The sequence below is a fragment of the Plecotus auritus genome (genome assembly GCF_963455305.1).
Source record: "Plecotus auritus genome assembly, chromosome: 9".
NCBI classification, from domain to species: Eukaryota; Metazoa; Chordata; class Mammalia; order Chiroptera; family Vespertilionidae; genus Plecotus; species Plecotus auritus.
This window is the reverse complement of record NC_137783.1, coordinates 92,563,708-92,588,967: the sequence shown is the minus strand read 5'-3', so window position 1 is coordinate 92,588,967 and position 25,260 is coordinate 92,563,708. Positions and strand designations below refer to the sequence as shown.

General features: G+C 46.3%; 1 protein-coding gene and 1 pseudogene across 2 annotated transcripts in view; one reads left to right on the top strand and one right to left on the bottom strand.

Annotated features, from left to right (window-relative positions):
* The window catches only part of PANX1 (pannexin 1), a 54,800-nt gene that overhangs the window by 7,406 nt on the left and 22,134 nt on the right, over nucleotides 1–25,260 (top strand). The window lies entirely within an intron of this gene.
* On the bottom strand, nucleotides 14,003–24,360 carry LOC308257740 (small ribosomal subunit protein uS5-like; annotated as a pseudogene). Its single transcript has 3 exons — nucleotides 24,261–24,360; nucleotides 23,186–23,341; nucleotides 14,003–14,770 (listed from the first exon to the last, which is right to left on the bottom strand). The product of its transcript is annotated as a small ribosomal subunit protein uS5-like (transcript).

Genomic DNA, 25,260 nt, shown 5'->3' with positions numbered 1-25,260 from the left:
AGGAAGAGTGTGGGCCGAGTGGAGAAGGGGAGCAGTTTGGGAGCATTGGACCTGGTGAAGCAAGGTGGGCACAACTCTGTGCCCTGGGGTTACTGAGGGCAGCAGAACGAATTTCCCAGATCCTTTTAATTTGACAAATGTCTGTGCCTTTGTGGTCAAGATCAGACAGTAAGAAGAAATTAAATTAAAGCCCTGCTTTTTTTTTTTTTTTTTTGACACACCCCAATTTTGGTCTCTTCCTCAGAGGTAACTACTGTGTGTGTGTGTCTGTGTGTGTGTGTGTGTGTGTGTGTGTGTGTGTGTGTGTGTGTGTGTGTTTCCTTTTACATTGCTCTATGTTCCTAAGGAAAAATTTTATTTTATTAGCGTTTACCATTATTAAATTTTTAACAAGTATTCTGCCATGCATTAAAAATATGCAATTTGTTCATTTACTGTAATATGTCCTGGAGATATTTTCATGTCAGTGTGTATAAATCTGCCTCATTTCGTTGAGATGTGGCATCATCTTCCAGAGTCTGACTATGGAGAATTTAACCATTCCGCTAAAGGACATGCAGGTTCATGCCACTTCTCACTGCAAACATGGTTCAGTGAGCATCCCCGGACATACTTCCTCATTCAGAATGTAGTGGGTCTCAAACTTTTTGTTCTCAGGACCATGGAACATTCTTAAATTTTATTGAAGATTCCAAAGAGCTTTTGTTTGTGTGCTCTATCTGCAGGTATCAATCATGTTAGAAATTAAAACTGAAAAATATTTAATTTTTTTCATTCATTTGAAATAAGCCCTCTTACATATTAACATATATATTTTTATGAAAAAATAACTTCAAAAATAAGACTTAGTAAGAAGAGTGGTATTGTTTTCCAATTTCACAGATCTCCTTGTTTAGCTTAATAAAAGACCACTGCCTTCTGCTATTTGCTTCTCATTCATTTTGTGGCAATAACCCATGTCAGCAGCCTCTGGAAACTCCACTGTATGCACTAACGAGAGAATGAGGCTAAGAAGGCAAATAACAACCCAGTGTTATTGTGGAAATAGGTTTAAGGTTATGAACCTCCTAAAAGGGTCCCAGGTTCCAGAGCACACTTTGAGAGCCATTACTCTGGGGTCAAACTTGAGGGTGGAGTTTACAGTTAGAGGGTCAACAGGTGTGCCCATTTCAGTTTAAAAGGTGCTTCTCATTGCCCTCCGGAATACCAGTTCACACTGCTGTCAACAGTCAGCATCATTTTTATGATGGGAATGGCATCTCACTGTTTCAGTTTATATGTCTGCACTGGGATTTCACATGACACAGTTCTGGGCTCCTGCGGTAACACAGTGCTGTTCTGGGGACTGCTCATTCTCTCCAGGCTACTTACTAGTGCCTTGGTCTGGGCTGTTTGATCCCAGAGAGACTGTTAGGTCTTAGCTGGTTACCATTAATTTATGAAATATACCCCTGCCCAAGTGTATCTTAATTACCTCGTTCCACCTTTTTTTAAAAACCTAAAGGTTAAAAAAAGTTGTTTCATTCAGAGCCCTCTGTTTCCTATTTAAATTGAGTCAACTAGCAAATACAATTTATTAAGAAATGTAAAGATACCTTTTAAAAAACCTTTTTAAAAATGTTACCATGTGGCCAAAACCGGTTTGGCTCAGTGGATAGAGCGTCAGCCTGCGGACTGAAAGGTCCCAGGTTCGATTCCGGTCAAGGGCATGTAACTTGGTTGCGGGCACATCCCCAGTAGGAGGTGTGCAAGAGGCAGCTGATCGATGTTTCTCTCCATCGATGTTTCTGACTATCTATCCCTCTTCCTTCCTCTCTGTAAAAAATCAATAAAATATATTTAAAAAAAAAAATGTTACCATGTGGACTCGGAGAAACCAAGATGGCGGCATAGGTAAACACCTAAACTGCTGCCTCGCACAACAATTTCAAAACTACAACTAAAAGACAAAACGGACATCATCCAGAACCACAGGAAAGCTGGCTGAGTGGAAATTCTACAACTAGAAAGAAAGAGAAAAGCACACTGAGACTCAGAGGAGCTGCGGAAGTAAAGTGCAGAGGTATGGAGGCGCGTGCGTGCTGACAACTGAGTACGTGGCTGCCTTTTTCAATCCGGAAGGAGACACAAGCTCCCGATTGCTCTGAACTCCAGTTCCAGGCGAGACTCTGGGGACTCAGACTCATATGAGGAGAAACTGGACTGTCTGGCATCGGGCGGAACTCAAGGGCGGCTTTCTCTCAGAGGTACTTGCAGCGATTACTGAGGGACACTGAGACTCGGGGGCCTCTTAGGGCAGGGCCAACGGTTAGCCATTGCTGTTGGCTCCACCCTGAGACCCCGCCCCACCCAAGTTGTGCGCAGAGGTTTTTGCATATGAATGGCCTGGTCCTTTGAAATCTAAAATTACCTAACAAACTGCAGCTGAGTCAGAGAGCCCCAGAACATCCAAAAGAAGGCCCAAGGCCCCACAGCAGCTTGCATTGCTTCACAGCTGGGCCTCATCTGGGCACCTCCAAACCCCAAACAAAGAAGAGGAATCTGCAGATTTCTCCATAGCCCCTGCTGGGTGGCCTCAGGCAGAGGCTAAATTAGCACCTCCTTGGAGATCCAAGAGCCAGTGTTCCCAGTGGTCAGAGTGGGACCATCCAGATTACAACCCCTCAGATCCATAAGGGACACACTCAGGGGGCAGACTCAGTGAGCACCAAAGCCCCACTGAAGCAAGTCTTGCCTCCTAAGGGTGTCTCCAGCACAGAAGTTCTCCCATTGTAGACACAGCTGATCCTCACAGCCAGTTGGCCTGGAGGTCAATTCCTCCCAGTGATACCAACAACAATCAAGGCTTAACTACAACAAGACTGTGCACAGAGCCCACAAAGGGGTGCACCAAGAGTGTCCACCTCAGGTAACTGGGGAGGCTGAGCCACTGGGCCCTATAGGACACCTAGCACACAATGCCACTCTGTCAACACAGGAAAGCAGCCAAAATGCGGAGACAAACAGATCACAAATGAAAGAAATGGAGGAAAGCAAACGACTCGATATAGAGTTCAAAATCATGGTTATAAGGTTTTTCAAGAATTTTCTAGAAGAGGCCGATAAATTTAGCGAGACCCTTGAGGATATGAAAAAGGACCAACTAGAAATTAAGCATACACTGACTGAAATAAAGAATAATATACAGAGATCCAACAGCAGACTAGAGGATCGCAAGAATCAAGTCAAAGATTTGAAATACAAAGAAGCAAAAAACGCCCAAATGGAAAAGCAAAAAGAAAAAAGAATCCCAAAATATGAAGATAGTGTAAGGAGCCTCGGGGACAACTTCAAGTGTACCAACATCCGAATTATGGGGGTGCCAGAAGAAGAGAGAGAGCAAGATACTGGAAACCTATTTGAAGAAATAATAACAGAAAACTTCCTCCACCTGGTGAAAGAAATAGACTTACAAGTCCAGGAAGCACACAGAACCCCAAACAAAAGGAATCCAAAGAGGACCACACCAAGACACATCATTATTAAAATGCCAAGAGCAAAAGACAAAGAGAAAGTATTAAAAGCAGCAAGAGAAAAACAGTTAGTTACCTACAAGGGAGCACCCATACAATTGTCAGCTGATTTCTCAACAGAAACTATGCAGGCCAGATGGGAGTGGCAAGAAATATTCAAAGTGATGAACAGCAAGAACCTACAACCAAGATTACTCTACCCAGCAAAGCTATCATTCAGAATTGAAGATCAGATAAAGAGCTTCACAGACAAGAAAAAGCTAAAGGAGTTCATCACCACCAAACCAGTATTATATGAAATGTTGAAAGGTATTCTTTAAGAAGAGGAAGAAGAAGAAAAAGGTAAAGATAAAAATTATGAACAACAAATACATATCTATCAACAAGTGAATCTAAAAATCAAGTGAATAAAAAATCTGATGAACAGAATAAACTGGTGAATATAATAGAACCAGGGACATAGAAAGGGAGTGAGTGGACTGACAATCCTCTGGGGGAAAGGGGTGAGGGGGGTTCGGGAAGAGACTGGACAAAAATCGCATACCTATGGATGAGGACAGTGGGGGGCGGGTAAGGGCAGAGGGTGCGGGGGAGGGGGAACCGGGTGGAGGGGAGCTATGGGGGGAAAAAAAGAGGAACAACTGTAATAATCTGAACAATAAAGATTTATTAAAACAAACAAATAATAAATAAATAAATGTTACCATGTGGCCCGACCAGTGTGTCTCAGTGGTTGAGTGTCGACCTATGAACCATGAGGTCATGGTTCGATTCCTGGTCAGGGTATATGCCCAGGTTGTGGGCTCCATCCCGTGTTGGGTGTTCAGGAGGCAGCCGATCAATGATTCTCTTATCATTTATGTTTCTCTTTCTCCTTCTCCCTCCCTCTCTGAAATCAATAAAAATATATATTAAATAAATAGATAAATAAATAAATAAATGTTAACATCTGCTTCACATCTCATGATGGAATGTAAGGGTTGTCAAAGCTTTCAAAAAGCATGGTTGCTCCAGTGGAAAGTTTACTTTTCAGAGAGTTCTTGCTCATCTCTACCCGGGCTTGCTGAGTTTCACCTCTCCTCTCTGACAGCACTAGGTTTTCTTTTGCAAACAGGTAATGATACCTATTAAGTGGGATAATATATGGAAATGGACCTGACACATGGTCCGTAGCCAATACATGTTGGTGACTCTGAAACTAGCATGCACTGAGCTTCCACAGTCTGAAGGAATATTGTGAGCAGCCACCCAAGCTGTGACAGAGACCTCAGGCTTCTCTCCAGCCTCACTCAGATTCAGGAGTTCTTCCCATGGGCACTTGGAGGCTCAGCCAGGTTGAGTCTGGGTGATAGTGACTGTGACTTGCCTCCCTTCCTCTCCCAGTGCCCCTTAGAGGGAGGAGCGTCCAGGGGCTGGTGGTCTTGACACTCTTCTTAAGGCTTTATTCCTTTTAAGTCTCTAAACACCCTAATCTTTCATGTTATTAGTGTGTTTTCTTTGTTGCACACATTGAAATGAAAACCAGAACAGAAAAACGATGCACTTGGAAGAATTAAAGGAACACTCTAATGCACTATTAATAGTGTGGAACAGCTGTGTGGAGCATGTGTGACCAGAAGGCATCTCACCTTAGAATCAGTTTCATCCCTTGTAACATGCGGACACTGGACTAAAATTAGTTATTAGATGCTCTCCAGTACCCTGCATTCTGGTAGAACGCTTCATGCCCCATCTTACTGTGATTACTCTTGTTCACCTTTGGTCTCCATTCACTCCTGTTCTCATTCATTTGGCACTTGCTCAGTGAGCGCTATGCTGTGCACCAGGCCCCATCAGTGAGGAAGGCGGACATGGTCCTGGGAGCTTGCACCCTGGCAGGAGAGATGGATTCCCAATATTGCAGAGTTCTGTCTGTAAGTGCTTTGGAACAAGCACCATGGCAGGGAGGCTTGTCTAGTCAGAGGCGCTGGGGTGGCTTTCTGAGGAAGCAACACTTGGGCCGAGTTATCCATTAGCATTCGTGAAGCCTCGGATGTGGTTTCTTGGAGAAATAGAACAGGATTGGTGTTACTGGAACCTGTTGGACAGGGGGAAGAGTGAATGGTATAAAGCAAGTATGTCAAACTTGTGGCCCGCGGGCCGCATGCCTCGTGTATTTAGCCCAGGGGTGGGCAAACTTTTTGACTCGAGGGCCACAATGGGTTCTTAAACTGGACCGGAGGGCCGGAACAAAAGCATGGATGGAGTGTTTGTGTGAACTAATATAAATTCAAAGTAAAGGAGCGGAGGGGAGAGCAAGAGAACCCTCCACTCTTTCAGCTCCGCGGGCTGGATAGAACAGCTGAACGGGCCGGATCCGGCCCGCGGGCCGTAGTTTGCCCACGGCTGATTTAGCCTGTGTTAGCCTTTGAGTTTGACATGTTTGGTATACAGAGATTGGACAGATGGGCAGGGATCCGATCATGGAGGGCCCTGTGGGATTTGGATTTTAGAATTTATCCAGAGCAGAGGGCTTTTGGCTATAAGTGACATAATCAGATAGGCATTTTAAAATCTCACCCCAGATACTTGGACAATGGATTGGAGATGTGGGGAGATTAGTTAGGGGTTATTGCAGTTAATTTCAGGCTTACTAACTGTACACTTTGAGGACAGGACTGTCATATATATCTTGGTCTCCACCATGGTACTTCATATGGGGCAAGTATTTCATCAAAGTTTATCAGGAGCTGTTGTGGGGATGCCTGATGCATCATGCCTGATGCATCCCCACAACAGCTCCTGATAAACTTTGATGAAATACTTCCCGTCTGTCCCAGAATGCTCGGGCTGACTTGGGAAGGACCCGAGCTGGTCACATTCAGCAGCTCTGCCCTGGGGCTCCATGGACCCTGCTGAAGCCTGGCCTGGCACAGTGGACACTGAGGAAAAAGGCTGTGTCTGGCGGGAATGAGCCAGGTCCAGTGTGGGAGCCACGTCCTGGGTGGGTGTCACAGTTGGCTCTCATCACATGGCAGAGCAGGAAGCCCTGTCTGTTGAGGGGCTGAGCAAAGCTGCTCTGGGGGGCTGACCTGGGCCCTGGAGGTGAACAGCGGAGGGGTTGGACCTGAGGGAAATGTTGCTACTTACCTCTGCACTTAGGCAGTCCTTCCTAATGCCTCCCCCGCCCGCCCCACTCCTTAGGACCAACATTAACAGCTACTCTGTGTGTGTGTGTGTGTGTGTGTGTGTGTGTGTAAGACTTTTTTAGAGCAGTTTTAGGTTCATAGCAAAATTGAGGGGAAGCTACATAGATTTGCCATGTAATCCTTGCCCCCACACATGCATGCCTTCTCCATGATCAACATCCCCCGCCAGAGTCCTACATTCTGTGGGTTTGGAGAAAAGTATAATGACATGTATCCATCATTATGGTATCAGAGTATTTTCACTGCCCTGAAGGTCCCCTGTGCTCTGCCTTCTCACCCCACCCTGGAGGGGGTGCCTGGTCTGTTAGAGTCATGGCCAGCCCGGCCCCCAGTTCAGCATTGCAGTCTGACATTAAACTGCAGCTCCCCAACCACCCCCCCACCCCCCCGCCCTGCCCTGCCAGGCTGTCCTTGGTATTATTATAGAATCCAGTCTGGACTTCCCAGCATGTTGTCCCAGGGTGTCCTTTATCTGATCCCTAGCTGGACTCTGTTCCAGGCACGAAGTCTGCTCCCTTCATAACGTGCTGTCACTCTAAAGTTCCAAGCCTTTATTTGTTCTGTTTGCCCATCCTGGGTTTTTTCCTCCCTTTGAGTATGAACATCCACCATGGCTCAGCCATTACCCCCCAGATAATTTTTTTGTCCATAACATTAGTGATTCATTTCTTGGCTTCCCCTGGACTGTAAGCTCTCGGAGGACAGGGACCCTGCCTTCTTTCTCTTGAATCCCCCATTTCCCGCGAGGTACCATGTACATAGGAGGTACCCAGTGAATGCTGTTGGGGTTGAGTTCAACACACTGAGTTCTGAATGCGTTAGGGAGGACATCTCTGCTTTTTTGGTACCATAATAGAGACAAAAAAACAGAGTTCTTGGGAAGGCAGGGTCCTTGGGTCCTTCTGCTAAGCTGCTGGCACAGTGGCCCTGTGGCCTTAAATACCATCTCTGATGAACGTGGATGCCTCTTTTTTGAGGTTTTGCATTTGTCACGTGAAACCCTGATGGTCTCTTTAGAATTTCTTTGTGTTTGCATGACCAGTCTAAATAATGGTAACAGTCATTTGAAGTTCTTTTCATTTTGTTGGAGTCACTCATCATTGATTCAGTACTGAATTTAGATGCTCAAGGCCTCCTCTTACAAAATAGGTTTCTTTGTTGCAGGAACTACAAAAACTAGCTGTTGAAAGTGTCAAAGAAAGAACGTCCAGCCTAAGAAAAAGTCTTATAAGAGTTTATTTGAGCCAAAATGATGACAGTTGCTGAGAGGCAAAATCTCAATTGAATGAGAAAATGCTCCCGAGAATGGCAGTTTTACAGCTTATTTTATACATTTTAATCAAAGGAGGAGAGGTAAGGGGGGATACATGAAATCCATTGGTGATATACTAGTATTAGGGAAACGAGAGAAAGCAAAGAGGGAAAATCTCTGAGACTGGATAAAAAGTAAAATGCAAAAACATACTTCTTTGATACTGGTGAGTACGGGATAGTTAATGATTAATATTTACAGTACAGAGATGGTATTTGGGCAGTAAGATAACAAGGAAGGGTTTTGTGGTCTCCCGCTCTCGTGGGGAGACTGTGCCTTTGGGATCTGGAGAAGGAGATTACTCTGACATTTCAAAGGAATATTATCTTAAATGCAAAAAGACAATAGGTAGACATGCTCAATTAAGATAAAGATTGACATTTGTCAAGGAAGATACTGGCCTATGTCGTGACTACCTGCCATTTCTGGCATTTAGTTGGGAATTTTTATGTTGAGACCATCCTATGTGGTTACTTCAGTCTCTGTGTTTGTAACACCCACCGTTCAGGCCTCTCCTGAGTTTGTCGGCTTTAGCATGTGGCCCCTTTTTGGTCACAAAAGGCATCTTTGAGGGAGAGATGATACAAAAGGACTTAACAAAGTAGTTTCAGGCTGTGGCCCCACTGAATCTAAGATCCTAGTTATCCAAGGCCCGCTATATGTTCAAGAGTTGTAGAAGATAAGACAAGTAAACCAGTAAGTGCAGGTGAAATTGGAATAATTATAAGTGCACTAAGAAAATAATACGGGAGCCCTGTCTCATGTGGCTCAGTTGGTTGGATTGTCGTCCTTACACCGAAAGGTCATAGGTTCAATTCCCAGTCAGGGTACATACCCAAGTTGCAGGTTTGATTCCCAGTTGGGTTGTGTGGGGGCGGCAACGAGTAGATGTTTCTTTTTCACATTGATGTTTCTCTCTCTCTCTCTCTCTCTTTCTCCCTCTCTCCCTTTTTCCCTCCCTTCTTTCTCTAACATCAATGGAAACATATCATCAGGTGAGAATTTTTTAAAAAGAAAGAAAATAATACAGGATTTGACAAAGGAACCCTATATCTTTGTACCTCCAATGCTCATCATGGTATCTGTCACATAGAAATAAAAATAATAGCTACCACTGTCCTCGCTGGTTTGGCTCAGTGGATAGAGCGTTGGCCTGCAGACTGAAGGGTCCCGGGTTCGATTCCTGTCAAGGGCACATGCCCCGGTTGCAGGCTTGTTCCCCAGTAGGGGGCATGCAGGAGGCAGTCGATCGATGATTCTCTCTCTTCATTGATGTTTCTATCCCTCTCTCTCTCTCCCTTCCTCTCTGAAATCAATAAAAAAAGTTTTTTAATTCATTAATTAATAAAAAAATAATAGCTACCACTGATTGAGTTTTTTTAAAATAAATCTTTATTGTTCAGATTATTACAGGTGTTCCTCTTTTTTTTTCCCCCATAGCTCCCCTCCACCTGATTCCCCACCCCACCCCATGCCCTTACCCCCCTGCCACTGTCTTCATCCATAGGTGTAAGATTTTTGTCCAATCTCTTCCCGCACCCCTCACACCCCCTTCCCCCTGAGAATTGTCAGTCCACCCCCTTTCTATGTCCCTGATTCTATTATATTCACCAGTCCATTCTGTTCTTCAGATTTTTTATTGGTTTTTAGATTCACTTGTTGGTAGGTATGTATTTGATGTCATTTTGTTGTTCATAATTTTTATCTTTACCTTTTTCTTCTTCTTCCTCTTCTTAAAGAATACCCTTCAGCATTTCATGTGATCCTGGTTTGGTGGTGATGAACTCCTTTAGCTTTTTCTTGTCTGTGAAGCTCTTTATCTGACCTTCAATTCTGAATGATAGCTTTGCTGGGTAGAGTAATCTTGGTTGTAGGTTCTTGCTGTTCATCACTTTGAATATTTCTTGCCACTCCCTTCTGGCCTGCATAGTTTCTGCCGAGAAATCAGCTGACAGTTATATGGGTACTCCCTTGTAGGTAACTAACCGTTTTTCTCTTGCTGCTTTCAAGATTCTCTCTTTGTCTTTTGCCCTTGGCATTTTAATTATGATGTGTCTTGGTGTGGTCCTCTTTGGATTCCTCTTGTATGGGGTTCTGTGTGCTTCCTGAACTTGTAAGTCTATTTCTTTCACCAGGTAGGGAAAGTTTTCTGTCATTATTTCTTCTAATAGGTTTTCAATATTTTGCTCTCTCTCTTCATCTGGCACCCCAAAAATTCGGATGTTGGTACGCTTAAAGTTGTCCCAGAGGCTCCTTACACTATCTTCATATTTTTGGATTCTTTTTTCTTTTTGTTTTTCTGGTTGGGTGCTTTTTGTTTCCTCATATTTCAGATCTTTGGTTTGATTCTTGGGGTACGTTGATCTACAGTTGAGTTTCTGTATATTCTTTATTTTAGACAGTGTATGCTTAATTTCTGACTGGTCCTTTTCCATTTTTTTTTGGCATTCTCATTCAGATCCTTAAAGGTCTCACTAAGTTCCTCAGAGGTTTTTAGAAGATTCTTGAGTAACCTTATAAATGTGGTTCTGAACTCTATGTCATCCAGTAGTTTGCTTTCCTCCATTTTTTTCATTCGTGACATGTTTCTTTGTCTCTGCATTTTGGCTGCTTCCCTGTGTTGATGGAGTGGCTTTGTGTGGTAGGTGACCTATAGGGGCCAGTAGCTCAGCCTCCCCAATCACCTGAGGTGGACGCTCTTGTACACCCCTTTGTGGGCTGAGTGCAAAGTCTTGGTGTAGTTAAGCCTTGATTGCTGTTGGTGCACTGGGAGGAATTGACCTCCAGGCCAATTGGCTGTGAGGACCCGCTGTGTCTATAATGGAAGAACTGCTGCGCTGGAGACACGCTTATGGTGCAGGACTTGTTTCTGTGGGGCTTTGGTGCTCACTGAGTCTGCCTCTTGAATGTGTCACTTATGGATGTGAGGAGTTGAAATCTGGTGTCTCACACTGACCACTAGGTACACTGGCTTCATCTCCAATGGGGTGCAGGTCAGCTACTGTCTGAGGCCATCCAGCAGGAGCTACAGCGAGAACTACAGTTTTCTCCTCTTTGCTTGGGGTTTGGAGGTTTTGGAGCTGTCTGACCTGGGCTGCAAGTTTGCTAGGTTAAGCTGCTGCGATAGGGCAGGCCATTCATATGCTAAAGCTGCTGCTTAGAGCTTGGGCGGGTTTGTAGGTTGTGCAGGGTGGGGTCTCAGGGTGTCACTAGGCTAGGGTGTGGCAAACAGCGATGGCTACCAGTTAGCCGGCTCTGCATCTCCGACCACATCCCACGCCCCAGCGCAGTAAACAATTATTCCTGCACGCAGCTCTGCAAGCAAGCCACCCTCACTTTCCAACCCGATGGCAGACAGTCCAGCTTCTCCCCGTAGGAGTTTGGGTCCCCCGCGTCTCCCCAGAAACTAGAGTTCAGAGTAATCGGGGGCTTGTCTCCCTTCGGGTTGAAAAAAGCAACGCCTGCCGCCAGCCCGGATCGTGCGCCTCCGTACCTCAGCTTTTCAGCACTTGTGCATGTCTCAATGCTCTTTTCTCTTTCCTTCTAGTTGTAGAACTTCCACTCAGCCAGCTTTCCCATGGTTCTGGGTGATAGATGTTTTGTCTTTTAGTTGTAGTTTTGAAATTGTTGTGTGAGGCAGCAGTTTAGGTGTTTACCTACGCTGCCATCTTGGATCCTCCCTCTGATTGAGTTCTTACTGTGTGCTGACACTGTGGCCAACATTTCTTTTAATCCTTATAGGAATTCTGTGAAGTTTTACAAATGAGAAAATTAGGTTCAAAGAGGCTAAGTAACTTGCTAGCAAGTGAAAGGGAAAACTCAATGCCTATTGGCTATAATGGGTTCTTTTAAAAACAATATTCAGGAATAAAAATTCCAGAGCCTCTGTTTATAGATTTACCTAATTTTTTTCCATTAGGCTAAAATTCCTTCCCCATATCTAACTGGATTTTTATATATTTTTTCACACAGATTAAGCTTCTGTGTCAGCGAAGATCACCTGGACAGTAATTTTTTCTAAGCATTTTTATACTTAAACATGTCTATTAAGTTGCCTCTGGGCATTAGATGATCTGTTCCTTTAATTTTTTTTTCTTAAGCTGTCTCCCTCCCCCTTTGCCTGGGGCAACATCCAATATCTCATGTTCATTTTGGGATGGTGCCCAGCTTCCCCCTGCCCTCTTTCAATGCAGAAACTAAGACCAGTGGTGGAAGTGGGACCAGTCTGGAGTTGCCACAAGGACCTGTTTCCCGGCTCTCACATGTCAGATTCCTGCTGTGACATTTTTGATGATGTAATTTATTCTTTCTGGTCCTTTTCTTCATGGGTCCAGCCTCCGCCCCTACTGGGTGAATTAACTCCATGCCTGCAGTCCCGGCCACCCTGCCAACAGTCTCTCTTCCTCCACACAAAGCAGCACTGGGTGCTCTGGGTTAGGCCTTCACACACCAGCCATGGACCACATGGGGCTGCTCTTGTTGGCTCTGTGGTTTTTGATGACACTTGTATGAACGTGAACTTTGGGTCTAGAGCTCAGGACCAGGCTTCTGTGGAGATTGAGGCTGGTCCTCTCCTGCTGCTTCATGTGTTACTGACAGGCCTTGCATTCCACAGTGCCTGTCCTTCTCCACTCCACCCTGCCCCATGCACTGGTCACTCATTCCCAGGGAATCATCACATTGGGGAAAGAGTAGGGCCACACTCGTGATATTGTATCGCACCTATACAAAATGTTATCTGTCCGACTTTGGAAGTTAATCTCTCTGAACCTCTATTTCCTCATCTGACAAATGGGGCTAAATATGATGACTAGTGCACGGGTTCTTTTAGTGGATTGAGTGAAAGCATCTAACTAATTCCTATCCAGTCTTAGTAGTTAGTAAATGACATGTGTTCTCCTTCAGCAGGTGATTCGGTGATGGGAAGTAGCTTCTGTTATCAGCACATAGGGTAGGGATGGGGAATGTCTGGCCCTGGGGCCGTATAAGACCCGTGAAATCATTTGGTCAGGCCCTGCCAAGGCATTAGGGATGAGTTCATTAAATGTTTGACCAAATATAGCAGGCTAATTTTTAAGTTGATAATGTTGTATGGCTCACAAATTATGTTATAAATATCTAAATGGCCCTTGGCAGAAAAGAGGTTCTCCACCCCTGACATAGGGGAATACCAGGATAATGTGGGAGTCACAGATGCTCGTATGCCTTTTTTTCCCCCAGCATGTGAATGATTTGTGTCACCAAGTTAGAGGATCTGGATGAAGCAAGCTGCAGAGGAGTGTGGCAGGCACACAGTGCCCCTTCACCCCAGGCTCTTCCTCTTGTCTCTGTTTGGTCACGTGCCCTGTTTCGGAAGTGCTCTCTGATCTTTGTGCATTTTTTTATTTTTTATTGTTTGTGTGCCTTACACAGCAGCTCCAACTTACCATACCCCTTTATCCCACTAGGATATTTTCATCAGGATTGTTGCTGTTTGGTTAGTGTTCTAGGTTCAAAATCTGCAGAAGGGGGAGGGGACACCTGTAATAATGTCCACATTAAAATTTTTTAATTAATAAAAATCTTCAGAGATTTTGAGTGATAGGCCCTAATCCTATAATATCCATAAATTTTGTTAATTTTAGTGATTCTCCAGAACACTACATAAAAAAAAAATAACCCACATAAATAGCATTATAGTAATTTGTGTTGATTTCCTTTCTACCTTACATCTGACCTTTTGCATTAATCTTCATTTCATGGAACCAGAGTCTTTGGCCTGGACCCAGCTAGGACCTAGAGGTGATGGAAGAAACCTCAGACAGATATGTGCTGTGACTGTTTCTTCACACTATCCCTCACCTAGACAAGTACAAAAGGTTCCTAACTGGTCTCTGCTTCTATTCTTAACCCAAAGGGCCGGTTATTGACATAACATCCAATATGAACCTCTTATTTATTTTATTTTATTAACAGGCTAAATCCACTTTATTTCTTTCTCTGGTATAAAATTATGTGGTGGCCACAGCCGGAGCCTGGGTCCTCTGCGCAGAACCTCTGGTGGGGTCTTTACGAGATGGTCAGTGAATTCCTGAGAGGGAGACTTGGTGAACACGGTCTCTTTCCAGAGGTCACAGGTGAGATGACTGGAGGCCTTGAAGGCATCAAAGGTGGCCTTGACAAAGTTGCCTAGGGTGGCAGTATTGCCTCTGGCCCAGGTGTAGCAGTCCTGGATACCAGCCATCAGCAGCAGCACCTTGGGCACAGGGGCTGAGACGATGCCAGTCCCCTATGGTGGGGATGAGGTGCACGAGCACAGAGCCACAGCAGCTGGTCACCTTGCAAGGGATGGTGTGGGGCTTGTTGATCTTGTTGATCTATGTAGCCTCGCTGCATAGGACAGTAGAGAGCTTGGCCAGGATGGTGGCCCCACAGATGGCAGTGGCTGCTCCCTTTGAGCACTTAACACCCAGACAACATGTCCATTGTATCCAGTGGTAACAAATGCCTTGAACCAGGTCCTCTTGCCAGCACCCTCTTGCCAGCGTATGTCTGCTTTTGCACCAGCATAATCTTCAAAACCTTGTCCTTGAGGGGTGCCAGGAAAAAGGTCAGTGACCTCAGATTCCTTGATGGGCAGGGAGAAGGGGTAGATCTCCTCTAGGGACTCGATCTTCATGCCTTGACCAGGCAGCCTAGCTTGGTGACAGGGGTCCACTCCTTGAGCTCAACCTTGCCTCTGCGAGCTCTGCGGCCTCGGCCCTGGCCCCAACCCCAGCCTCGACTTCAGCCCTGTGTGCTGCTAAATTCTCCATGGAAGCTGCTGCGGCCTCCCATTCTGGGACCAGGGGCCAGGCGCCCTTCCACAGCACCGTGCTATCTGCCATTTGCTGTTTCCTCAGAGAAGAAGCCAATGTAAACCTTTTAAAGTGAAAATCAGAAGATGTCTTTGCTTTTAAAATTCTGAAATTATTTTGTGTGGATTTTAGGATTGAGCAAGTGAGTAACTATGATACAGTTGGGAGCTGGGGTTCTCACTGTAAAAGAAGGATGATACAAACATGGAATAGGAACAGCAAGGACCCAGTAGTGTTGGATTGGAATTAAAATTTCAGTATAAACACACATACACATACACCGATTTCCTAGCTGTGTCTTCTAAAAGGGCCTGGGAGCCGTAGTCATGAGTGCATCTAGCATCTTGGTTTTAAACTTTTATTACCCACTAAAAGGAACTGAGGGCTCCTTGGAGAAATGGCGAATGGTAGGGCTGGGGCAGGGAGACTACAAGAGAAGCCCAGAACATCTTGTGCCAGGAAGTATGGATGAGAAGGGCCTATCAGAAGGACACAGGAGGTACTTTGACACAGTATGAGCATCTAGATGCACAATAGCAATGGATTATAACATATTGAAAATGATAAACAAGAGACCAAGAGTCCATATTGATACTAAAAAACAATTGCAGGGGAAGGGAAGTTTCGCCTTATAGTAAAACTAGAGGCCCGGTGCATGAAAATTCATGCACTGGCGGGGGTGGGGGGTCCCTCAGCCTGGCCTGCCCCCTCTCACAGTCTGGGAGCCCTTAGGGGCAGGAGGCAACCTGGTGATCAGGGGAAGGCAACACCCCATTACACCTCGGCCGGCCCTGGTTATCTGAGCCTCGGGCGGCCCTGGGCGGCTGGGCAATGCCATCCGAGGCTTGCCTGCACCTCGGGCTAGGCCCTGGGCAGCTGGGCAGCGGATATCTGAGGTTTGCCTGCACCTTGGGCATCAGCTGGGCAGCCGCCATCCGAGGCTTGCCTCCGCCTCAGGCCGGCCCTTGTGGCAGGGGGGCTGAGGGGACTGGGGGACTCTGGAGGCAGGTACACGGAACGGCCAGGCCCACCGGGGGGCAGGCCCAGACTTGCCGCACGCCTGCCACCCCGGCAGGGATGAGGGGATGGGCGCTGCCATCTTGTTGCTGTGGGCACCACCATCTTTGAGGGCATGGCAGTCAATTAGCATATTCTCTCCTTAGTGGCCGTGGGCACCACCCTCTTTGAGAGCGGGGCAGTCAATTAGCATATTCCCTTCTTTTTGGCTGTGGGCACCGCCAACTTTGTGATGGCGTGAGGGTCTATTAGCATATTCCCTCTTTATTAAATAGGACTAGAGGCCCGGTGCATACATGGGTAGGGTCTCTAGGCCTGGCAGGTGATCAGGGCCGATCTATGGGGTGATTGGGGGACTCCCACTGGCACTGGCCTTGGCCGGCCTAGCACCGCCTGCTTGCCGCCCCCCCTCCCCCCCGCCTCCCCATCACTGCTGCTGGTTGCCTCCCTCTATGGGGTAACCGGTGAGGCAATCGGGTAGGGAGCCCCCACTGGCACCCGCCTTGGCTGGCCTGGGGCCTGTGGTTTGGGGGCAGCTCTTGAATTGAGTGTCTGCCCCCTGGTGGTCAGTGCACATCATAGCGACCGGTCATTCCGCCGTTCGGTCGATTTGCATATTAGGCTTTCATTATATAGGATGGCAACTAATAAATGTAGAGGGAAGGATAAAGTTGGAAAAATCTTCATTTTGTAACCACAGTTGAAGTATTTGATTCCCTGCTGAGTGAGAGTTTGTTGGGGGACAGAATAGTTACACAGTCTCAGAGGGTCTCCCCGTAGACCACTTATTTCACAGGGAAAAGGCGCATTTTACAGCAGAGACCTGGCAGGCAGCACCGTAACCAAGTGGTCATCATAGGTGACATCACCAGTCTTGGCGATGGGGGCTCCAGGTGTCCTGTGGAGGACCCACACCCTCCCCTGGGATTCCTGTAGAAGTGTGGAACCTGGACTGGAGCATAGAGAGACAATCAGACCGACACCAGCATGGGGCCCGTGGAGAATGACAGAAAAGCTGGAACCCGTCCAGAATAAGGGGACCAAAGAGACATGGCACCGAACTGTGGAGGATGGCACAGGCTTGGATTCTGGTTGGAAGGGGGAAAAATAGTTGCTTCAAAAGATAGTGGGGGAAATCTGAATATAGATTGCAATATTGTATCAGATTTCTCTAATTTTGTGATTGCATTGGGTTATAGAAGAGAATGTCTTGTTCTTAGAAATACATACACACTCTGAGAGTTAAGGGTTATGATCTTTGCAACTTACTCTCAAGTGGTTCATAAAAAGAAAAGAATGCGTATAGTACATACGCATATGCATAGAGAGAGGACACGTGGCAGAAGGTTGATAGTGGTTGAATCTAAATTCCAGAGTGTATGGCATTTTATTGAAATAGTCTTTTTTAAAGATACTGTGTTTTATGCAGGTTTACAACTTTTATTTATTTTTTCCGTTTTATTGAGATACAATTGACATATAACATTGTGTAAGTTTAAGGTGTAGAGCATAATGATTTGACATATGTATTAATTGTGAAATGATTGCCACTATAACTTTAGTTAACATCCATCACCTTATCCTATCTAATAAAGAGGAAATATGCTAATTGACCGTCATGCACTCACAAAGATGGCGGCACCCACAGCCAATAAGGAAGGAATATGCTGATTGACTGCCACGCCCTCAAAGATGGTGGCACCGAGTCCCCTCAGCCCCACTGGGGTGGCAGGCGTGTGACACAGCTGGGCCCGCCCCCAGGCGGGTCTGGCCTCTCCGCGCGCCTGCCTCCGGAGTTCCCCAGTCCCCTCAGCCCCCCAGCCGCCCAGGGCCAGCCCAAGGCGCAGGCAAGCCTCGGATATGGCAGCTGCCCAGCCACACAGGGCCGGCCCGAGGTGCAGGCAAGGACCAGCCTGAAGGACAACCAAACAACTGAACAAGCAGGCTGCGTGGGGCGACCAGGCCAGCAGGAGGGTTAGTGAGGGACGACCAAATGACTGATCAGCAGGCTGCCTGGGGCGACCAGGCTGGCAGGGGGCGTTAGTGAGGGATGACCAAACGACTGAACAGCAGGCTGCATGGGGTGACCAGATTGGCGGGGGGGCCATGAGGGGCGACCAGGCTGGAAAGGGGGGGGCAGTTGGGGGTGACCAGGCCAGCAGGGGGGGCTGTTGGGGGCGACCAGGCCAGCAAGGGGGGCAATTGGGGGCGACCAGGCCGGTGGGGGGGTGCAGTTGGGGGCAACCAGGCCAGCAGGGGGGCAGTTGGGGGCGACCAGGCCGGCTGGGGGGGTGCAGTTGGGGGCAACCAGGCCGGCAGGGGGGGCAGTTGGGGGCGATTAGGCTGGCAGGGGGGGCAGTGAGGGGTGACTAGGCCGGCGGGGGTGGCAGTTGGGGGTGACCAGGCCTCAGAGGGGGGTAGTTGGGGGCAACCAGGCTGGGGGGGCAGTTAGGAGCGACCAGGCTGACAGTGAGGGGGCAGTTGGGGGCAACCAGGCCAGCGGGAGGCGGGGGGCAGTTATGGGCAATCAGGCCAGCATGCAGAGGCAGTGAGGGGCAATCAGGTCGGCAGGGGGTGGCAGTTAGGGGCGACCAGGCAGGCAGGCAGGTGAGTGATTAGGAGCCAGCGGTCCAGGATTGTGAGAGGAATCCCGGATTGGAGAGGATGCAGGCTGGGCTGAGGGGACCCCTCCTCCCCCCGAATTTTGTGCACCGGGCCTCTAGTATGGTTATAATTTTTGTGTGTGTGATGAGAACTTTTAAGATCTACTCTCTTAGTAGCTTTCAAATATACAACCTATTGTTGTTAACTTACAGTCACCATGCTGTACCTTACATCCCCACGACTTACTTTTCTTAGAACTGGAAGTTTGTGACTTTTGACCACCTTCAATCATTCCTTCACCCTCCACCTCCCACCTCTGGCAGCCACCAATCTGTTCCCTGTTTCTAAGAGTTCTGTTTTATTAGCTAAAACATATAAGTGAGATCATGCACTGTTAGTTTTCCTCTGTCTGCCTTGTTTCACTTACCATAATGCCCTCCTCGTCCATCTGTGTTTACGCAAATGGCAGATTTCCTCTTTTTTATGGTTGCATAGCATTGTAGTATTCTTGTAACATTTTTGTAGGTTGGAAAAAAATCCAAATAACATGTTTTAAAAAAGAAATGAGGTAACTACAGCAAAATGTCCATATTGTTTTAAACTCCTAGGTATCTGTTATATTATTTTCTGTATGTTTGAGTTAGTTCATCTCAGAGGACAACATTTTTTAAAATAAAATAATATTTAGATTCACCGAGTAATTTTTTGCATGTTTAGTAGAACATTGAGGTTTTATATGCCTTTCCTCCTCTGGTACCCAAGCTATGAAAATTTTATTCACTGGGCAACTGGTTAGGTTTTACATTGGGTTTATACAAGTTCTTCTTTTGTGTGGGTTAGACTCCTGGGCATGCTAAGGGACTGGGCTCTCCACCACAGGAAAGAAACCGCTCCTGAGTTCTCTCGTCTCTCCTTCTTGGAATAATCCGGCTTCGTGGTTCCTTGGGGCTGTCGTCTCAGTCCAACTTCCTTTTCGCTTTCCCCTCTTGCACTTAGCAAGCTATATAATATTATATTGTTTATGCCATCCTTCTTGATTTAATTAAAGGAGTCTTGTAGGTTCCATCTGAGGCTCACCAGCTTGGTTGCATGTTCCCTGTGGTCACACATCCTGGACCAGGTGGTCGGTCAGTGCAGGCTAATATTCCCTCCTCATTAGTGAGAGCAGTGTGCACTGAGGGGGCCTTTATCTAGTGTGTTAGACCCAGAGGGGAAGACAGTTCTGAAATGCTGAGCAGTTGTGTATTGTTCTGTACAATGTGGGGTGGGTAGCGAAGTGTCTGGGGACTTCTTGGAACTTGTTTAGAAGTTTACATTTGAAGATGTCCATCTTAGCAAAGGAGCAGATGTTAGCCCTGGTTGGCTTCTCTTTAAAAGTCAGGCTTAGATGTGGACACAAGAGATCTGGTGAGTCACTTTGGTTTAAAGGAAAAGAAGACTATCATTTCAATTCAGTTTTGTTTGGGCTACAGAGAGTACTTATATTTTTGTGCCGGTTTAAAACTCATGTGTGCCTTGGGGTCAGTTCCTGCAAAAACAAAGGCAGTGATGGACAGTTTGGAACTTCCAGAATATATTTAGTTGCTTGTGTTTAAAAGCTGGTCTGGGTGGAAGTATGATGGGGAGGTGAAAGGGGAGAAATTTGGCTCTTTTTTCTTTCCAATGTAAAGATCTTATTGGCTTTATTGAACGATTCATGAATCAGACAGCATCCATCTAGTAAATAGAAAGGTGTTCCTTGGCTTTTTAAAAAATATATATTTTATTGATTTTTTACAGAGAGGAAGGGAGAGGGATAGAGAGTTAGAAACACTGATGAGAGAGAAACATCGATCAGCTGCCTCCTGCACACCTCCCACTGGGGATGTGCCCTCAACTAAGGTACATGCCCTTGACCGGAATCGAACCTGGGACCTTTCAGTCCGCAGGCCGAAGCTCTATCCACTGAGCCAAATTGGTTAGGCAGCCTTGGCTCTTTCTTAAGAAAGAGAAGATATTCTGAGATTCTTAGAATTTTGCTGCAGTTTATGATAGCTGGAAGCTAGGAGTATCTGGCAAGGTAGGGTCCTTTGGGGCAGACCCTTTGGGTCATCCGGTTTTATCATGTTGGGGTCAAAGGTACTTTAAACAGATCCAGGCCTGTTTTGTCCTGGGAGTGCACTGTTCTGTGTTTAAGATCTGACCACTACCCATCTCTTTCTCTGTTCTGCACATTCATGGTCCTGTTCACATGATTATTCTCATTGAATTTGAGAGTTTGTAATAGTATTCAGGTTTTTTTTGGCAACCTTAAAATGAGCCAGAATTTTTGAGTTCGGTTCTTTCTAGGTTGTATTATGATCTAAATAAATAAATATATGTGTGTGTGTGTGTGTGTGTGTGTGTGTGTGTGGTGTGTAAATATAATTTATATTACTTTGAATTTAAAACGAATTTTTGTTTTGCGAAATAAAAATATTTTGTACATTTTAAGAAGTTATATAGATAGTAATGATTATAATTGATATCACATTATTATACTCTATTTTTACTTTGTACCTCAGAACAGCAACCCCAGGATCTATTGTCCCCTTCAAAGAAACTCTCCTGTCTCCTCCTTTCTCTTTCTACCATCTCTGACTCAACCTTTGTCAACAACCTGTGCTCTATGTCTCCTCTTTCTTGTGTCTGGAAGGTGAAGACAGACACCCAGGTTGATAACCAGCTCTACAACCTACTAGCCATGTGATCTTAGTGTCTCACTTTTCTCATCTTTAAAATGGGGCTAAAAGTACACACAAGGGATAGTTCCCTGTGCTTGCCTTCTACTGCCTCTTCACTCTTTCCAATGTATCGGTTATTTCAGCTTCAAATCTCTTCTATTTGAAAGGTCCTCTAAAGTTCTCCCAGCCAGTTAACTAGATCCTTCTATTCGTGTTTTTATTTTTTGTTAAACTTGTGGTTTTGATGAGTTTTCTTAATTCTTCAAGAGGCCTGAGTCCTGTGCCACCTCACAGTTGTATGTAGCATATAAATGCAGAAGCAAATACCGGGAACATTCTCAACACCCTGGGAGTGGGTGTTTGTCAGGGGACACAGGGGGCTTGCTCAGAACTTACAGCCCCTCAGATAGGGGTTAGTGATGCGTAAGAGTGAAATGAAAGCCTGTTCAAGAGAGCGGGACCATAGCTAACTAGGCCAAAGTCCCTCTTTTCGAGGTTGGACTGGGAACAGAGAGGGCCTTGCACAAGCTGTGTGAGTGCCATTGAGAAACCACTGGACAGGCTTGCCCTTTCTGGCTCTGGTCCTGTGCACCCACGGGTTCTCCACCAGCTGCTACAGGTGTAAGCTGCCTGGGCTGCCACTCAGGGAGAAGGTGTGACCCTCGCTCGCCTGGGCGCCCTGGGCTCCAAGCCGAGTCCAAGAAGAGGGGCAGGGAGGATGTCTGTGGCTGGGTTACTTACTTAGCAGCTGTTGTCGCTGCTTCCACAGTGCCCATGAACACATGTTTCCTCCTTGTGGTCTTTCATAATATCTGGCCAGACACATGAGGGTAAAGCCCACAGCTCCCTCTGCACTCTCAGCCAGGGGAAAGTGGTGTTCTCTGTTCCCAGTATAAACCTGAGACTCGCTGCATGCTTTCTCTACAGTTGTGAGGGCAGTGCATATCTCACTAAAGCTCCCCGCTAGGAATCAGTGCTCATTCAGCCAACACACAGCAGGGTGGAGGCAGAGTGTGGGGCTCGGGCCTTTGGGCCCTCGGATCACTGTGGGTCAGGGAGCTGTTTTCTTGGCTATCAAACAGGGATACTTGAACATTGAGACAGTCTTTATATTAGTACTTTAAAATGTTTAAAATACCAGATAGGTGTTGTTTATATGATAAGGGGGAGCGGGGGGGGGGGGGGGGGGGAGAGAGATTCTCTGTCAACCCTACCAGCCAAGAGTTGAGATCTTACTAGAAGAGATGACACATAACTGCATGTTTATACAGCATGGTTGAAGGTGATTATCTGCATGTCTCTAATGGCTTTAAAGAGCTTTGGGAACTCATTGGGGAAGAAGCTTCATGGTGAAGGTGACCATCTGAGGTGGGTTTTGAAAGATGAGCCATGGAGGTGGATGTGGAGGGGCATTGACTTAACAAACAAGTATTGGAGAGAGGGCCCCAGGCAGAGGGAATACTGTGAGGAAAGGCTCAGAGTTAGGAATGAATGAGGCCTGTGCAAGCTGCAGCAATAATTGGGTTGGATTGGAGCATTCCTTTGGATTTATACGCTTTGCAAAGGAGAACCTGTGAAAAAAGTTTAGCCAAGGGAATGTCAGGATTAGAACTGAGCTTTAGGATGAATAATCCAGGGGGAAACTGGAAGCTTTCCTTATGGGAAGGTTACTAGGCAAAATATAAAACACCTGTGCACCTTTCGATATTATTTTGAAAAGTGGGATAAAGGATGTGGGAGTACATTTGGAGATGGATCAGGATGGTCCAGGACCCAAGCATCCTAGCCCCATGGCAACAGCTGAGCACCCTGACATGGGTGCCTTTAAGCCAGGCTGAGCTGTCATGCCCTGGGTGAAGGTATGGGGCTGCAGCACTCAGCACATGCTCGTTCCCCCACACCCTCTTGTTTGCCCCTTCCTTGACTCCTGTTCTTCACTCCCAGTTTGGCTTCTGCAACTGCCTGGCTCTTGACTTCCTTTGTTTCCCATTTCTGGCCTGGGAATACCCAATACCTGGGGCTTGGTCTGGTTCCCCAGGTTTGTCCTCGACCCTTCCCAGGAAGCTCTGCCTGTTCTGGTCACTTGGGGGAACTATTTGTTCAAACCATCCCAACTCCAGCTGAGCCCTGGCTCCTAGGACCTCCTTCAGCATGGCCTTATTGGAGTGTTCTAAGAGAATGCGAGTTGGACACAGTTTCAAATTCTGGTGCTACCATTTTCTAGCTTGGGTGGGGATTACTCAACTACTTTGAGTTTTGGTTTCCTCCAGGATAAAATGAAAATAACATGGATCTCTTTATCTCTATCTCTTTATCCATCTCCCTCTTTCTCCCTTTTTCAACTTGGTTGTGAGGTTTAAATGAGGTAATGATTTAAGAGCTGCTTGGTGTCCTATGAATATTGGTTGCTCGCTATCTTTTCCTCTGACCTTCTATTCCAGATGAAGGACATTTACTTGTGAGCCCAGCACATCCTCATCTCTGTCTCTTGTGACTCAGTTATATTTCCTTTCTTGCTCTTTTGTAAAAGCTTTGAAATAAAAAGTTTAGTTATTTATGCTCCAGCAGTTTATACCACTGCCTTGGTGGTAGGCCCCTGAGGTCCCAAGATAGAACTTGAAGCACATTTTCCAATAGAAAGAATATTACTACATGTTGGCTACATGTACTAAGAGCACAATACCTAAGGAACACATGGGCCAGACAGGTTCTCATGAAATCCTAACAGCATTGTCCATTTTCATGAAAAAATATTTGGACATATGTTGCCAAGCAGGCGACTTGCCAGGACCCACCCATGTGTAACCTGAGCCTGCCTATCCCTCTATGCCTCTGTCATCATGCTCAGGATGTCTTGGTGGGTGGGACCACATGGGAAGCATTTGACAAAGTCCTGCTGATGGGAGAGCAGTGTGATGTTAGCCCCAAGGTCCTGTGCTGTTCTGACTGCTCTGTTACTGTAAAATGTAAGAACTCAAGTTTAATGGGATGAGAGCATTGGAAGGGACCTTGAAATACCTTACCTACCCCCAACTCATATGTAAGCCATTCCTAGCAGGTATTATATGCATGTTCTAGTGGCAACTGACTTTCCACAATGATCTCCAGGGGCTCTTCCTGAGAGGTCCTTTCTAGATGCCTGTGGACATAAAGGCACCAATGAAGAAGGGATGTCAGGACCTTGCCCATTGCGCCTTCCGCCACCACAAGAATCTACTCTCTGGACAACATCCCCATCACTGCCCTCTCCTGTCACAGCTATAAAGGCCACCCTCTCCCCAGGGAAAGGTGACCCCTCGAGGCTTTTTGTGTCCTGGGGAGTAGGGAAATTCAGTTTAGTGTCTTCTTACTGAAACAGGAATTTTAGGGGTGAAATAGGACAGGTTTAGGAAATTTTAGAAATTTTGGAAATTAAGGGGACCATGGAGGAAGCATAGGGCTGTAGAGCAGCAGAAGGTACATTTCCATAGAATGAGGGAGCTGGGAACAGCAAAAGGTCTATATTTACAAAATAAAGAGAAGGAAGCCCTTCATCCAGAAGGAGAGGAAGAAAGCCCGAAGGGAATAGGAAAACAATAAGGAAGGATGTTGGGGAGAACCTCACATGTTCCATGTGAGGTTTGACCTTTGAGCCCAGGAGTTACTATAGTAACCAGTCCAAGGGAATAGTGACCAATCAGAGGGGATATCAAGGCACCAGGATCTGCAGCCTTTATAAGCCATAGGGAAAAGGAACACAGTGGGACCCTTTTCCCCCTCCCTACTTGGGAGTCCATTCTGTGGAACTCTTTCCCTCTCCCCATGTGGGAGTCTGTACTTATTCTTCAATAAATCTCCACCTTTGCGATACCACTTTCTGTCCGTGGATTCATTCTTTGATTCTGGCGGACAAAGAATCCGGGATCCAGTCCAAAAATTCGTTATCATTACCATCCCTGTCCCCTCTCTGTAGGGAGGGAAGAGAGAAAGGTGGGCATGCCCCCACGTTTAAAACTGTAACAGAATATACTAGTTACTTCGTATAGAAGAGTATAATGCTTATTAAGCAACTGCTGGGAACCAGGCACTATACTAAAAAGGTAGACATTA